Source organism: Coregonus lavaretus (assembly GCF_964263955.1).
Source record: "Coregonus lavaretus genome assembly, chromosome: 21".
In the NCBI taxonomy this organism is placed as follows: Eukaryota; Metazoa; Chordata; class Actinopteri; order Salmoniformes; family Salmonidae; genus Coregonus; species Coregonus lavaretus.
In genome coordinates, this window is record NC_140008.1 from 45181326 (window position 1) to 45199194 (window position 17869).

Sequence of the window (17869 nt, forward strand, 5' to 3'; positions counted from 1 at the left end):
CCAAACTCTGCATAATCTGCCCAGCGCTCCGGTTCTACCTCAGGGAGCTGCAAGTGCCTCCAATCCACCTGTCCCCGGGCTATCACCCACTTTTGCGGGAACCCTCGCCCTACCGGAGCGCTTTGACGGTAAAACTACTAAATGTAGAGGCTTCCTGCCCCAGGTTTCACTTTATCTGGCGCGTCAGCCTGGGGCATATCCATCTGACCATGCCAGGATAGCACTGGTGGTTTCGCTTCTAAAGGGGAAGGCGCTGGATTGGGCCACGGCAGTCTGGGAAGGAGAAGAGGCAGTGGCACTACCCTACCCCACCTTTCTCGCTCGGTTCAGGGCGGTGTTTGATCATCCCACAGAGGGAAAAGACAGGTGTGAGCATCTCCTCCATCTACAACAGAGAGAGGGGCCTGCGTCCGAGTATGCTCTGAGCTTTCGCACGTGGCGGCGTCTTCCGGCTGAAATAAGCCTTCAGGAGAGGCTTACGAGAGGACATTAAGACGGAACTCGCATGTCGGGACGATGAGATGGACCTTGATATCCTTATCACCACGTCCATCCGTCTTGACGAAATGTTGCGAGAGAGACAGCGTTCCCAATGCCTCCCGGAGCTTCGACGCTCACCCCATCTAAGCTATGGACGCCGCCCTGATTCCGAGTCCTCACCCATGGAGGTGGGCAGCACCCCCTACACCACCACGGCACACAGATCTCCTGGCGGCTCCCTATCTAGGCGGTATGACTCCCGTTGCCGCTCTGTTAGTGTGACGTCATCTCCTATCACAACCATTGTTTTTAGTTCCCATAACAGTGACTGGTTATTCCTTATCTTCCATTTCTACTGCAATGATAGATTCCGGATCAGCGGGGAACCTTATAGATAGGGAGCTGGTTTCTGAATGGGGATTGCCCATTGGACAATCAACCCCTTGGGTCAGGCACATTACGCACGTCAATCTCCCCATCACCATCACCATCACCATTCCCACACTACCGGAGCACCACAAGGAGCTGTCATTCCACATCGTCACGTCACCCCTTCACCGGATCGTCTTGGGATTGCCCTGGCTCAGACTACACAACCCCACCATCAATTGGATCACCAAGAGGATCACAGCCTGGTCCCCCTCATGACGGAGGACCTGCCTGCCGGTGGTTTGTTGTTCCATGTCAGTGGAGAGTCCAGAGTCCGCCCTCCAGCCCAACATTCCACATGAGTATGCAGATCTCTCCGATGTCTTCTCTTCATCTAAGGCTATGTGTCTCCCTCCTCACAGGCCCTGGGACTGAGCCATTGACCTGCTGAAGAGACAACACCCCCCGAAGAGTCGCATTTACCCCCTTTCCATGGCGGAGACTGAGGCCATGGAGAAGTATGTGGTGGAGACCCTGACACAGGGGTTCATCAGACACTCTACCTCTCCTGCCTCTGCCAGCTTCTTCTTCGTGGCCAAAAAAGACGGAGGATTGAGACCATGCATTGACTACAGGGGGCTGAACGCAGTTACCACCAAGTACCGGTACCCCCTCCCTCTGGTTCCGTCGGCCATCGAGCAGCTACGAGGGGCCCGGTACCAAGTTGGACCTGAGGAGTGCCTACAACCTGATCCAAATCCGGGAAGGAGACGAGTGGAAGACGGCATTCAGGACTACGTCAGGCCACTATGAATACTGCATCATGCCCTACGGCCTTGCCAACGCACTATCTGTGTTCCAGTCCTTCGTCAATTACGTGTTCCCGGGACATGCTGAGTAGACAGGTGGTTGTGTACATCGACGATATCCTTATCTACTCGGCTACGTTCGAGGAGCACGTCAGGGACGTCCGAGCTGTCCTACTTCGCCTCCGGGAACACAGCCTGTTGGTGAAAGGGGAGAAATGCGAATTCCACCAACAGGCCATCTACTTCCTAGGATACAGGATCAGTCCTCAGGGGGTGTTCATGGATGGAGTGAAGACGGACACCATCAGATCATGGCCAATTTCTACCGGCGTTTCATCAGGTCCTTCAGCTCCATAGCCGCCCGCTCACCTCTCTCCTTAAGGGTGGGCCTCATATGCTGACCTGGAACCCTGAGGCTGACGATGCCTTCAAGAGGCTGAAGGAGAGGTTCACCACAGCGCCCATCCTAAAACACCCAGATCCCTCTTGTCCTTTCATCCTGAGGAGGAGGCCTTGGGTGCGGTCCTCCCCCAGCGGCATGGTAAACCAGAGAAAATGTATCCCTGTGCCTTTTTCTCAAAAAAGATTTTTGGAGCACATACGGGCAGCGAAACGGATTAACTCTCGTCAAGCCAGGTGTGCCCAATTTCTTACTCGATTTCAATTCATTCTGTCCTACCGCCCAGGATCCCAGAATGTGAAAGCTGACGCATTCTCCAGGATGCACCATACCGGAGAAAGGAAGGATCTGGGGGGCCCTATCCTGCCCTCGTCTCTCATCGTTGCACCTGTTGTTTGGGATGTGGACGAAAACATTCAACTGGCGGCTCAGGAGGACACAGCGCCTGCAAACGCCCCTCCGGTGCGTGTGTATTTACCCACCAGTGTCCGGGACCGCCTCCTGATCTGGGTGCACACCACCCTTATGGCAGGGCACTCCGGTATTACGCGCACCCTGCATTCTCTATCACAAAAGTACTGGTGGCCCACCTTTGCTTCTGATGTGTCCCGCTATGTCAACTCCTGTTCCGTATGTGCCCAAACGATGACACCTCGGAACGCCCCGGCAGGCAAACTAGTTCCTCTCCCAGTGCCTCAGCGACCTTGGTCACACCTGTCCATAAACTTTGTCACCGACCTTCCACGTTCTGACGACTTCACAACAGTCATGGTGGTCGTAGATCGGTTCTCCAAATCATGCCATTTTTTGCCACTAACTGATCTTCCTTCTGCTCTCCAGGTCGCTGAGGTCCTGTTCCAACAGGTCTTCCGGCATTATGGACCTCCGGAGGACATCGTCTTGGACCGTGGCCCCCGATTCACCTCCCGAGTGTGGAAGGCTTTCCTGGAGAAGATCGGGGCCACGGCCAGCCTCACTTCCGGGTATAGGCCTCAGTCAAATGGGCAGGTGGAGCGCATGAACCAGGAGCTGGGGAGGTTTCTTGGTTGCCACTGTCAGGACCGGCAGGGTGAGTGGGCGAGGTTTCTTCCATGGGCTGAATATGCCCAGAACTCCCTCGTTCACTCCTCACAGGGCTCACTCCCTTCCAGTGTGTCCTGGGGTACCAGCCGGCCCTGGCCCCTTGGACACCGAGCCAGACCGATGCGCCCGCTGTCGACGAGTGGTTCCACAGGGCCGGACAGGTCTGGGATGCCGCCCATGTCCATTTCCAGAGAGCCATTAGTCGGCAGAAGAACCAAGCCGACTGCCAACGCAGTGAGGCCCCTGTATTCCAGCCTGGTGATTGTGTATGGCTGTCCACAAAAAACCTCCCTCTCTGCCTGCCCTGCAAGAAACTGAGCCCCCGGTTTTTGGAGCCGTTTAAGGTCCTCTGGCAGATAAATGAGGTATCGTACCAGCTGCTCCTTCCCCCTCACTACCGTGTCTCACCCACTTTTCATGTGTCTCTCCTCAGGCCGGGGGTTACTGGTCCTCTGGTGGATACCATCCCCCGGGGTACGCCTCCTCCGCCCCTGGACATTGACGGGAGTCCGGTGTATACGGTGAGGGATCTGCTGGACTCCAGGTTCCGTGGGGGACGGCTCCATTACCTGGTGGACTGGGAGGGGTATGGTCCTGAGGAGAGGAGCTGGGTTCCGGCTGGGGACGTTCTGGACCCCAACCTAATTCGGGACTTCCACCGTCGCCGCCCTGACCGGCCCGCTCCTTGTCCTCGGCGTCGTCCTCCTGGCCGGCGACGTCCAGCGGGGTTACTGTCACATCTCCTCCCGTTGCTCCCCTCCAGCGCTCTGATTCGCCCGTCTACTGAGCGACCGGTCTGAGCGCACACACCTCGGCAACACTGGAATGGAAACCCAACGCACCCTAATCCCATAGGGTGGCGCAATTGGCCCAGCGTCGTCCGGGTTTGGCCGGTGTAGGCCGTCATTGTAAATAAGAATGTGTTCTTAACTGACTTGCCTAGTTAAATAAAGGTAAAATAGAAAATAAAAATAGCGCACCTGCACCTCATCTCATCACCACCCCTATTTCGCCCTGGACTGTTTTGTATGATGTGTGTGATTGTTTAGTTCTGTGTCGTTTACTCTATCTTTGTTATTTCTCTTTGTCATTGTTAAGTAAACATTGACCTTGTTAATTCCTGCGTCTGCGTCCTGCCTCTTCGTATACTCAGTACTCGTCACAATCATAGCACATTGTGCTTTATTGCGGGTGATAGGTTCAGTACACATCTTTGCTTTTGTATCAGAAAGTAGGCTGGCACTCCTTGAAGTCTCATAGATTGATACATTGCGCTCTTTTTGTCTAAAAAGCCCTCTTGCAATAACTTCTGCCATACCTTACCTCATTGTTAACCTTCAGACTTACAGTATAAGTTACCAGACCCAGACTCAAGGATGGCTAACCCTGGAGATCCCTTCAATATCCATCGAGTTAGGTAACTCTTCTTTTAATTTTTTTTGTGCCTCATGTGGAATGATCTCCAAAAGTCCTTAAAGTTGGTGGATTTGGTGCCTCTAGGGCAATTCAGGCAGATGTTAGCAGGCCTTTTTACTGAAGAATGTGTTTGTTTTGTGGTTGCTTTTTATGTATTGTTTAAATGATGTGTATATATACAGTACCAGTCAAAAGTTTGGACACACCTACCCATTCAAGGGTTTTTCTTATTTTTTTAAACTATTTTCTACATTGTAGAACAGTAGTGAAGACATCAAAACTATGAAATAACACATATGGAATCATGTAGCAACCAAAACATGATATATTTGTGATTCTTCAAAGTAGCCACCCTTTGCCTTGATGACAGCTTTGCACACGCTTGGCATTCTCTCAACCAGCTTCATGAGGAATGCTTTTCAGTCTTGAAGGAGTTCCAACATTTGCTGAGCACTTGTTGGCTGCTTTTCCTTAACTCTGCGGTCCAACTCATCCCAAACCATCTCAATTGGTTTGAGGTCAGGTGATTGTGGAGGCCAGGTCATCTGATGCAGCATTCCATCACTCTCCTTCTTGGTCAAATAGCCCTTACACAGCCTGGAGGTGTGTTTTGGGTCATTGTCCTGTTGAAAAACAAATCATAGTCCAACTAAGCGCAAACCAGATGGGATGGCGTATCGCTGCAGAATGCTGTGGTAGCCATGCTGGTTAAGTGTGCCTTGAATTATCAATAAATCACAGACAGTGTCACCAGCAAAGCACCCCCACACCATCACTCCTCCTCCTTCATGCTTCACGGTAGGAACCACACATGCGGAGATCATCCGTTCACCTACTCTGCATCTCACAAAGACACGGCGGTTGGAACCAAAAACCAAAAATGTGGACTCATCAGATCAAAGGACAGATTTCCACCGGTCTAATGTCCATTGCTCATGTTTCTTGGCCCAAGCAAGTGTCTTATTCTTATTGGTGTCCTTTAGTAGTGGTTTCTTTGCAGCAATTCGACCATGAAGGCCTGATTCACTCTGTCTCCTCTGAACAGTTGATGTTGAGATGTGTCTGTTACGTGAACTCTGTGAAGCATTTATTTGGGCTGCAATCTGAGGTGCAGTTAACTCTAATGAAATTATTCTCTGCAGCAGAGGTAACTCTGGGTCTTCCGTTCCTGTGGCGGTCCTCAGGAGAGCCAGTTTCATCATTGCGCTTGATGGTTTTTGCGACTGCACTTAAAGTTCTTGAGATTTTCCAGATTGACTGACTTTCATGTCTTAAAGTAATGATGGACTGTCATTTCTCTTTGCTTATTTGAGCTGTTCTTCCCATAATATGACAACACAACTGATTGGCTCAAACGAATTAAGAAGGAAAAAATTTCCACTAATTAACTTTTAACAAGGCACACCTCTTAATTTAAATGCATTTCAGGTGACTACCTCATGAAACTGGTTGAGAGAATGCCAAGCGTGTGCAAAGCTGTCATCAAGGCAAAGTGTTGCTACTTCGAAGAATCACAAATATAAAAAACACTTTTTTGGTTACTACATGATTCCATATGTGTTATTTCATAGTGTTGCTGTCTTCACTGTTATTCTACAATGTAAAAATTTTTAAAAAATAAACAAAAACCCTTGTATGAGTAGGTGTGTCCAAACTTTTGACTAGTACTGTAGATATGTATAGTGTAATTGTTGTGTGTTGATGTGTTGGACAGGTCGTCATTGTAAATGAGAATTATTCTTAATTGACTTACCTGTATAAATAAAGGAAAAAAATTGAACAAAAAAATAACCGTCTCCACACGTGACAAACTCCCCAACCTGTTATCTGTTGTGTGTGTATGTAAGGTGCGCCGTGCCATGTACCACTACAGTGTATACATCAACAGGGGATGTAGCTCAGTTGGTAGAGCATGGCGTTTGCAACGCCAGGGTTGTGGGTTCGATAAAATAATGTATGTGCTAACTGTAAGTCGCTCTGGATAAGAGCGTCTGCTAAATGACTAAAATGTAAAATGTAAATGTAATTATGACTGCTGTTACTACACATACAGTCAGAGGAATGAAGACAAAGCCTTGGTGCTGATGGCTCAAGTAAGGTGACAGCTGTCCTCTATGGAGCCCACTGAATAATTACGATCACAGGTTAAATATTGTCCCTCCCTCTCCTCGGGCAATAGCTGCTGGCCACAAACTGGTTGAATCAACGTTGTTTCAATGTAATTTGTCAACGTATTGTGACGCAGAATCTGTGAGGAAAATACATTGGATTTAAAAAAAAGTCAATAACCCTAACTGTTGTTATGAGGGTGACATTTCAACCACAGGATTATGTTTTCATGGTTAACAAATTTCAACATAAACAAACCTTGTTGAATTTGGTCCTTTAAAACAACTTCACGTCTTCACCGTTATATCCAATATCAGAAAAGATAACTATAGGCTGGGCAGCACCTCCTACTGGATAATTGATCTATCTACAGCTGCCCTTTGGTCTCCCATCCAGAGTTTTAACCTAACGAAGTCCAGCCCTGCTTAGCTTTGATATTTGTCACTGATTATTACCAATATGCTATCATGAGAATGATTGTTGAGAGATATCCACTTAAAAACGAAATAGATTCACTGTTGATATCATCAAGATATATTATTTCAATTCAAAATAGGATTAAACTAAAAATAGACAGTACATACTGTATGCACGCACCACTTTTCCGTTATTTATTTTTTAGAATGTTTTGAAACACTTAATTTTTTTCATTTCACTTCACCAATTTGGACTATTTTGTGTATGTCCATTACATGAAATCCAAATAAAAATCCATTTAAATTACAGGTTGTAATGCAACAAAATAGGAAAAATGCCAAGCGGGATGAATACTTTTGCAAGGCACTGTATATCCATAAAAATTATGCTGATTCATGATTTCAACTGGCAAGAGAAAAGCTGCCTGCCTGTCTGTCTCATCCCGACACCCAACACGTTCATTACTATGCGATAGTGGAGGTAAAGTTGATAAATTGCCTGGCTGGGCTGATGAGACAGTGGATTGTGCAGTCAGATGGAACAGAGTAAATAGACATTTTAACGTCATAGATTTAGCCGGTGGTAACTTGTGGAATAGACACCTGCTGGAATTTGGTTTTAACCAATCAGCATTCAGGATTAGACCCGTTGTATAATCTAAGTATAACAATAGGTTTCACAGCTTCACTTGTGAACCCCTAATTACAGTTTATATGGTTGTACTAGATTGTTTGGAACAACAAAGATATCCAATTTAAAAATAAGTCACTTGTTTTCGTAATTGGTTTGAGAATACAATTATTTTGGTTGGTCAGTTACTGGATGAGGATGGATAGTTACTCTCATTTGGGGAATTTCTTGATAAGTTTATAATTCCAATCACCCCTAACAAATATGCAATTGTTTTTGATGCGATTCCAATGGTGGCTTTATTGTTTTTGAAAAATTCCTCTGCGTTGATGTCAGTACAATAGATTTACATGATTATCTATTCTTTGAAAGTATTAACATCCTCATGTATAAATATTGTAATAAACAGATTAAGAATTGTTTGATACTACATTTCCCTCAACAAGATTTTTTTGGTCGAATATCTATGGTGATATACAATGGGGGAAAACATGAAAGTTTCCTAACAAATGTCGTATCAGCAAAAATGTAAAGGAAGTTTGATTTCGAATGTTACATAGAATGTATCCTGTGAAACATGTTTTGGAAAGATTCAAGTTGAATATTGATTATAACTGTGATTTCTGTGGATTGAAGAAGTAGACAATTTTTCATTTATTTTTACCTGTATTTATAGTAGAATGTTTTGCATCAGGGCCAGGCATAAGGAATTCAGTCAGGGTCTGAATTTACTGTTGAGAGTTACAATAGTAGAATACACAAGGTGTAAATTCAAAATATGGTTGTGCATCTGCAGTTTTTCTCTTGTTATGTCAGTCACTGACAGTCACTCAATTAGCCATGTCAGCTTACAATTTTTAGATTGGTAAATTAGTATAGCCAGTTATCTAAACTTGTAGTAATCATGGCTGGATACTGACCAGGCACGCAGGGCAAGTGCCCAGGGGCTCTGACCTCCATGCGCCCCATTGATTTTGTCACTCTCTCTCAGATATCATTGACATGGCATAAGTCATGGCAAACTGTGTATAATTGCAGGAAATTAGCTTTAAAACGGCAAAAATGTCTCTATGCCCCATGGCAAAATAGGCAGAATTGCATGAAATTTGTTATAAAATTGCTACATTTTTTCTACACCCCATGGCCAATCAAATCTCACTTAGGGCCCCCAAAAGTCTAGAGTCGGCCATGTTTTGGATTGACATAGAGAACTTTGTTAAAAAACAAACAGGCCATGTGATAAAATTGAATGGTTTTGATATAATGATTTATTTCAGAAAAAATAAATAAAATAAATAATAAAAAATTTGTAAAGTGGTTATCCCACTGGCTATAGGGTGAATGCACCTTAATTTGTAAGTCGCTCTGGATAAAAGCGTCTGCTAAATGACGTAAATGTAAATGTAAATTTATAAGGATGTAGTATATTTAATTCAACTGCTAATAATTATAGGTCAATTGCATATTCACAAAAACAAATGGTCTGATTCAAAACCTAACATTTTTCATTTTATAAATGAATTTAAACAATATGGCACTACTTTAACTAAAAGGCAGTAAAAACCTGCATTATTAGTGAATATGATTTGTTTGTGTAGAATCCCTGGCAATGTTAAAAGTTTGTAAGTATATTTTTTGTATGTGACTATTTCTCTTTCGCTTGTTGATGTTTGTTAATATGTTTGTTAATAAAGATGTATTTTATTTATTTTAAGTTTTGCACATTGTAATGAATACTCGGACAGAGTGGTAAGATCCAATCGCAGAATTGCGATGCTTTATTAGAGTACAGACAAGGGAATAGCTTAATCGTAGTCGGGCGGGCTGTGGTCAAAATCGGGCCAGGCAGAGACAGGCAGAGGTACCAAGGGAGCGGGCGTAGTAGTAGTCGAGGGCACAGGCACAGGGTCAGAGTACGGTAATCACTGGGATAGACAAGCAGAGGATTAAGCAATACGGGGAGTCAAACAACAAGGCACAGGTCGGATACACGGGTAATCAAAAACAACAAACTCTCTCTCTCTCTCTCGGAACAAAACACTTAGCAAGTCACAATGGAACAATACCTCGCACCAACTGAACTTCTGAGCACACCTTATATCCTACCCTAATTATGGACAGGTGTGCTCAGAACTCAGGTGAACCAGATCGAGTCTGATGACTCCCCCTCTCAGTAGATCGGGAAAGTGTCAGACTCTGTCTAGACCCAGCCAACCCCCGATCCCTTACAGTATCCCCCTCCCCAGGGCCGGCTCCTGACGGCCTTCTACCTCTACCGGGTGGTCTTCCTCTGGGTCGGGGTCCTGGATGATCTGGGTGTTCAGCGTGGAAAGTGGCCTTGAGAGCGGGATCTAGTATGTCCTTAGCAGGGACCCAGGACCGTTCCTCAGGTCCATATCCCTCCCAGTCCACGAGATATTCGATGCCCCCTCGTCTCCGTCTTGACTCCAGTATCTCGTGGACTGTATAGGTGGTGTCCTGTTCCTCCTCCAAAGGTGGTGTAGTAGGTTGTTGAGCGATGGGGGGGTACATCGGGCTATAGTGGACAGGTTTCAACAGGGAGACGTGGAACGTAGGGTTTATCCTGTAGTGTCGAGGGAGTAACAGACGGTAGGTGACAGGGTTAATACGTCTCTGTACCTTGAAAGGACCGATGTACCTGGGTTGGAGCTTCTTGCAGCTCCGTCGGAACCGCAGGTCTCGGGTAGACAGCCACACTCGTTGCCCGGGTTGATAAGTGGGAGTAGGTCTCCGGCGTTGGTCGGCGTAGGTCTTTTGCTGTTGTGAGGCCTGACTGAGATGTTGATGGGCCGTCTCCCAGACCTGCGCACTCCGACGGAACCACTCGTCCACCGCCGGTACCATCCCGGGTGCGGTATCCCACGGGAACAGGGGTGGTTGATACCCTAGAACACACTGGAAGGGCGTTAGACGTAGGGAGGTGTGAATGAGTGAGTTCTGAGCATACTCTACCCACGGAAGGAATCGTCTCCACTCTTGCGGCTGCTGCGAACATTGTTGCTGTAGATACTTCCCAATTTCCTGGTTGAGCCGTTCTGTCTGCCCATTGGCCTGGGGATGATATCCGGAGGTGAGGCTCACCGAGATGCCCAAGCGTTCGCAGAAGGCCTTCCATACCCAGGATACGAACTGGGGTCCCCGGTCGTAAAAACAATATCCTCCGGAACACCAAACTGCCGGAACACCTGGTTAAACATAGTCTCAGCCATCTGAGTGGCGTTAGGTAAACGGGTCATGGGTACCAACCGGCACATCTTGGAGAATCGATCGATGACCACGAGAATTACAGTATGGCCCTCCGATTCTGGTAGATCGGTAACAAAGTCCATAGCAATGTGCGACCAGGGTCGTTGAGGAGTAGGCAATGGCATCAGCTTACCCTCCGGTAGTGCTCGAGGCGCCTTGGACTGAGCACATACTGGGCAGGATAATACGTAGTCTCTGACGTCATCTGTGAGGGAATCCCACCAGTATTTTCGACTGATGAGTCGTGTAGTTCGAGTGATTCCGGGATGACCAGATCCTAGCGACGTGTGGCACCATTCCATCAGTTGCGGTCGAAGCGGAGCTGGTACAAACACCTTCGACACCGGGGTTTCTGGAGGGGCTGGTTCCGCTTGGAGGCTCTCCTGAATAGTGTCATCGATAGCCCACCTCACCGGACCAGCACGGCAACTCATGGGGAGGATAGGTTCTGGTTCCACGGGTCTTTCCGCGCGCTCGAACCGTCGGGAAAGCGCGTCTGCCTTACAATTCTTGGACCCGGGAATATAAGAGACAGTGAATTGGAAACGGTTGAAGAATAACGACCACCTTGCCTGTCGGGAGTTCAGTCGTTTAGCACTGTGAAGATACTCCAGATTGCGGTGGTCCGTGAGCACTTGGAACGGATGATCTGCTCCCTCCAGCCAATGTCTCCACTCCTCCAGTGCTAACTTCACCGACAGTAATTCCCGATTTCCCACGTCGTAGTTCTGCTCGGCCGGATTCAGCTTCTTAGAAAAAAAAGCACAGGGTCGTGATTTGGGTGGCTCACCTTGGCGCTGGGATAGCACGGCTCCAACTCCAACCTCCGAGGCGTCCACCTCCATGATAAACGGCAAGGTAGGATCCGGCTGATATAAAATGGGAGCGGTGGTAAAGCGTTGTTTCAGTGTCTCAAAGCCCGCACTGCCCCCTCCGTCCATTTCAGACCACGACCCTTGTAGCTGGTCATCGCCGACAGGGGAGCTGCGGTTGTGCTGAAATTACGCACGAACCGTCTATAGTAATTGGCAAACCCTAAGAATCTCTGGAGCTCTTTCACCGTCTGGGGTTGAGGCCAGTCTCGTACAGCTTGTACCTTGGATTCATCCAGTTTTACCCCGTCGGGAGTGAGTATGGCCCCAAGGAAGGAAATCGCAGTGACATGGAATTCACTCTTTTCGGCCTTCACAAACAGAGAGTGTTGTCGGAGTCGGTCCAGAACCTGTCGTACATAGGACACATGTTCACTCAGAGAGTTAGAGTAGATTAGGATGTCATCAATGTACACTATAACAAAGCGATCAATCAAGTCCCTGAAAATGTCGTTCATGAACGCCTGGAACACAGAGGGCGCGTTAGTAAGTCCATAGGGCATGACACAATATTCATAATGTCCTCGATGGGTGATGAAGGCGGTCTTCCATTCATCCCCTTCTCTAATGCGCACCAGATTGTACGCACTCCTGAGGCCCAGTTTACTGTAGATGGAGGCCTGCCCCACCTGCTCGAGGGCTGCTGGAATCAAAGGAAGCGGGTAACGATTTTTAATGGTAATATCGTTCAAACCTCGATAGTCTATACAAGGACGTAGTCCGCCATCCTTTTTCTTAACAAAGAAAAAACTGGATGCGGCGGGAGACGTAGATGGGCGAATGGCCCCTTGCTGTAATGCCTCATCAATATACTTGCTCATAGATTCTTGTTCCGGCTGTGACAAAGGGTAGATTCTTCCGCAAGGAGGTGTAGCCCCGGATAGCAGATCAATTGCACAGTCCCAGGCCCGATGCGGTGGTAACACGGTAGCCCTCTCTTTGGAGAACACCTGCGCGTAATCCTGGTACTCTGTAGGAACAACAGTAGACACCGCACCCTGCGCATCCTCCACAGTAGACGTTTTGCAAGGTAAATTGAGGCACTCTGCCCTACATACCTCACTCCAAGCCGTGATATCGCCAGATCTCCAGGAGATGACCGGATCATGGGTAACGAGCCAGGGGTGGCCGAGGACTAGCGGCTCCCGTGGAGTGGAGATGACGAACAGAATGATGTTCTCATGGTGCAGGGAGCCCACTTGTAACTTTATTTCCTCGGTACGGTGCGTAATGAACCCAGTGCCCATGGGCTCACCGTCTAGCGCGTTGACTCGCAGGGGAGGTTGAATTGGGATAAGTTGAACTCCCAATTCCTCAGCGAGACCCACATCCATAAAACTGGCAGCCTCCCCGGAATCAATAAGACCTTCCAATCTGCACACTCTCTCTCCAACAGATAAGGTAACTGGCACATACATTTGTTTAGATGTGATGTTGAAAACGTGAGTCTCACTCACCGGTTTGGCAGTTCCGAGGCGATATTCTGGGGTACGGTTTGGTCGTACCGGACATTGCCGAATGAAATGACCCGACTGACCACAATACAGGCATAGTCCGTCTTGCCGACGTTGTTGTCTCACCGAACCCTGTAGGGGTGACCGTCCCAGTTGCATAGGTTCCTCCTCCGATTCTCTCCTCCGCTCTGACGATTGCGTAGGACCAGTGACCGAGGGCTCCCGGACTGTGGATACCTTGTGTTGCACTATCAGATTATCAATAGAGATGGCGATGTTGATAAACTCATGTAGCGCAGTGATATCTCCTCGACAAGCCAACTCAGTCTGTACGTCTTTGCGCAGCCCTCTACGGAAAACGGTGAGCAAAGCAGTCTCGCTCCATCCGCTACCGGCTGCTATAGTACGGAACTCTAAAGCGTAGTCGGCTACTGTGCGACGGCCCTGCTGAAGTTCGCATAGTTGGTCCCCCACACTACGCCCAGATACTAGGTGGTCGAACACCTCTTGGAACAGTCTTTTGAACTGAACTTCCGCATTCAACTCGGGGACCTCAGCTGCCCAAAGCGCAGTAGCCCAATCCAGTGCTCTTCCCGTTAGCAGCGAAATCATGAAATCCACCCTGCTACGGTCATCGGAAAACATAGTACGATTATACGACATATACAGGGACGTCTGGAGTAGAAACCCCTGACATTTGCCAGGTTCCCCGTCGTACCTTGTCGGTAGAGAAATCGGAGGTGCATGACGAGGACTGACCGGGCTCGGGGTGGTGCCTTCAGCCGCACCAGCGTTGAGTAGTTGCAGGAGTTCATCCATCCGTTTCTCCTGTATCTCCCATTGCCTCTGTAATTCCGCTGGATCCATGGTTCAGGCGAGGTATTCTGTAATGAATACTCGGACAGAGTGGTAAGATCCAATCGCAGAATTGCGATGCTTTATTAGAGTACAGACAAGGGAATAGCTTAATCGTAGTCGGGCGGCTGTGGTCAAAACCGGGCCAGGCAGAGACAGGCAGAGGTACCAAGGGAGCGGGCGTAGTAGTAGTCGAGGGCACAGGCACAGGGTCAGAGTACGGTAATCACTGGGATAGACAAGCAGAGGATTAAGCAATACGGGGAGTCAAACAACAAGGCACAGGTCGGATACACGGGTAATCAAAAACAACAATCTCTCTCTCTCTCTCTCTCTCTCTCTCTCTCTCTCTCTCTCTCTCTCTCTCTCTCTCTCTCTCTCTCTCTCTCTCTCTCTCTCTCTCTCTCTCTCTCTCTCTCTCTCTCTCTCTCTCTCTCTCTCTCTCTCTCTCTCTCTCTCTCTCTCTCTCTCTCTCTCTCTCTCGGAACAAAACGCTTAGCAAGTCACAATGGAACAATACCTCGCACCGACTGAACTTCTGAGCACACCTTATATCCTACCCTAATTATGGACAGGTGTGCTCAGAACTCAGGTGAACCAGATCGAGTCTGATGACTCCCCCTCTCAGTAGATCGGGGAAGTGTCAGACTCTGTCTAGACCCGGCCAACCCCCGATCCCTTACACACATGATATCGGTGCAGTATCAGTACGGACCCAGTTTGACAGCGCAAAAAGGTAGGGTCATATCAAAGACAATACAGTACAATATAGAGCTGTGAGGAGGAGGAGCTCCGTGGACCCTTCATGTCCGGAAGTAATTTAGCCATTCATTGTAGCCATTGGCGCTCTGTCGAGTTGCTATTTTTCTCAGGTTCTCTCATGTCAATTAACTCGTGATATTCCTGGATTACTTATTATACTAATAAAGTCTTATTTAATCAACAAATATGATAGTCAGTTTAAAAAAGGTTATGGGTACAAGACTGTGTATATATCTGACTGTGTTGGCAAAATGACTACAAATCCCATCGAGCCAAGTGGGGAGAGGTTGCCGTTGTCACAGTTCCAAGACCAGTCAGAAATGTCCAGCTAGGGGCCTCCCGAGTGCCGCAGCGTTTTAAGGCAATGCATTGCAGTGCTAGAGGAATCACTACAGACCCGGGTTCGAGCCCGGGCTGTATTACAGCCGTAATCGGGAGTCCCATAGGGCGGTGCACAATTAGCCCAGCGTCGTCCAGGTTAGGTTAGGGGACGGTTTGGCCGGGGGGGGGGCTTTACTTGGCTCATTGCACTCTAGCGACTCCTTATGGCGGGCCGGGTGCCTGCAGGTTTCCTCCGACACACTGGCTTCCGGGTTAAGCGGGCTGGTGTTAAGAAGCGCGGTTTGGCCGGTTATGTTTCGGAGGACGCATGACTCGACCTTCGCCGCCCGTTGGGGAGTTGCAGCGATGAGACAAGATCAAAATTGTAAAAAGATCCAGCTAATCCTACGCCAATTAGGCCGGTGGATCTCAAAACTGAACTTGGATCCGCGTTAAGTAACAATTATATCCTTTTCCACCGTTGTCTTGCGACATGACAGATAGCTCGAACCAGTCATGACTATTCAACAAAACAATAAATCATATAATTTCAAAAGATAAGGTACAAATGCTTTAATTAGAAACAATGCTATTAATGACAATTTAAAAAGCTTCTATGAAAATCTATATAAATCTACATTTAACAATAGTTGGACTGATCCTACAGCCTTCTTAGACTCAACAATTATTTAGCAACTATCAGCAGACAAAGAATAATAAATATTAGATATTTAAAACATTCACGTGGAGAAACGCACCAGATATGGATGGCTTTCCCATATAATTTAATTTAATATTCTGGGACCAAGTAACGCCCCTATTTACACAAATGACAACACACGTCACTCAATTCCGTGTTTCCTAGTTCCATGTATCAAACAATTATTTCAGTTATATTAAAAACAGGAAAATCGGGATTCTCCCGAAGACTACAGACCCATAAATGTAATAAATTGCAACAATAAAATAAAAACAAAGCTCATAAGCAACAGAATGGCAAAATTCTTAGACTTGATACATATTAATCAAACAGGGTTTATTAAAAATAGACATTTACAAACAAATACAAGAACATGTTTCAATATAAAACAATACGCAAAAAAACCAAGATCTAGATTTATCAATAGTAGATGTCGAAAAGGCTTTTGACCGTCTTGAATGGCCTTTTCTATACAAAACTTTGGAAGCTTTCAACTTTCCAGCTAAAATAATACATTTCATAAAAATATTACAGTATATAAATATCCTAAAGCAAAAATATCAACAAATAATACAAGACATGGATGTCCTCTCTCCCTCCTCCTGTTTGCACTGGCAATTGAACCACTTGCAGAAAGAATTAGACAGGACCCAAACATAACAAATATTAGTGTTGGTAAACATGAATATAAACTAAGCTTATTTGCAGATTATCTCCTGATTTACCTGACCAATATTGAAAACTCAATACTTAGGATACTTAACCCATTACAGTCTAAGCCCCGTCTAAGCTAGGGGAGGGAGTCTACTAAACTATATGGAATTGTTTTAAGAAGGTCGTACCAATGATCATTTAGCTATTTGATTTTGAATTTTAAGACCACTTGAAGTATAAACAAATATATTATAATAATATTTGATTTTAAAAAATGGCCTTACTGCTATTAGCCCATACAAACGCATTGAATAACAGATTTGCTACATTGAACAACAGATGTACCGACTTCAGACAGGTCCCAAGCCGCCTGTGGGGGTAGTAGAGCAAAATGGTGCTTGTGAGAGTCTCATCATTCCATACAGGGATGTGGAAGTGCTACATCGGTGGATGTGGTGGATTGAGACCAGTGGGGATTTTAACATGTAAATCTTGGTAGGGCAAAATCTTTTTTTTTTTTAGATGCATGCCAGCAAAGCCACTACACAACACAACACAAAACAATAAATTAATTGCACTATAACGGTGACAAACGGTGACAAACGGTGCCCACAAACTGTTAGGGCCTACATAAAGCTGTCCCAACAGCAGAGCTTTCTTTTCAGCACCATTGAGTGAATCCTTACCACCGCTACACCTGGCTATCAGCGGAGCCTTGTCTGGCAGCAAAACAGTTAATTAAGCCTAATTTACTGCCTTTTTAAAAAACATAGCTGATATGGCTGACTTGCTTACACAAATGTGGTTTCTACTGACAATTGAGATGTACAAACTATGGCGTAAGGGAACGATGAGCGGATAAGAGGCAATCTGTAATTTCGATTAAGACATTAATGAGCGAGCTAAGATGAACGTAGTCAACATAACTATTTGTTCAGCACTTTTGAAAAGTGCAGTGACAGAATTCAGAACATGGGCTGTTCTTACAGTATTCTCCCTGTACACCAAGTCAGAACCATAGGATAAATAAAGGGGCATATACAGTGGGGGAAAAAAGTATTTAGTCAGCCACCAATTGTGCAAGTTCTCCCACTTAAAAAGATGAGAGAGGCCTGTAATTTTCATCATAGGTACACGTCAACTATGACAGACAAATTGAGGAAAATAAATCCAGAAAATCACATTGTAGGATTTTTAATGAATTTATTTGCAAATTATGGTGGAAAATAAGTATTTGGTCACCTACAAACAAGCAAGATTTCTGGCTCTCA

At 46.5% G+C, this 17869-nt stretch overlaps 1 pseudogene across 1 annotated transcript in view; it reads left to right on the forward strand.

Annotated features, from left to right (window-relative positions):
- Positions 1 to 2935: 2935 nt before the first annotated feature.
- LOC311149171 (tRNA modification GTPase GTPBP3, mitochondrial-like) overlaps positions 2936 to 17869 on the forward strand; it is a 55262-nt pseudogene continuing 40328 nt past the window's right edge. The window contains exons 1-2 of the transcript in view: positions 2936 to 2988; positions 3575 to 3685. The product of the transcript in view is annotated as a tRNA modification GTPase GTPBP3, mitochondrial-like (transcript). The remainder of the gene's footprint in view (positions 2989 to 3574; positions 3686 to 17869) is intronic.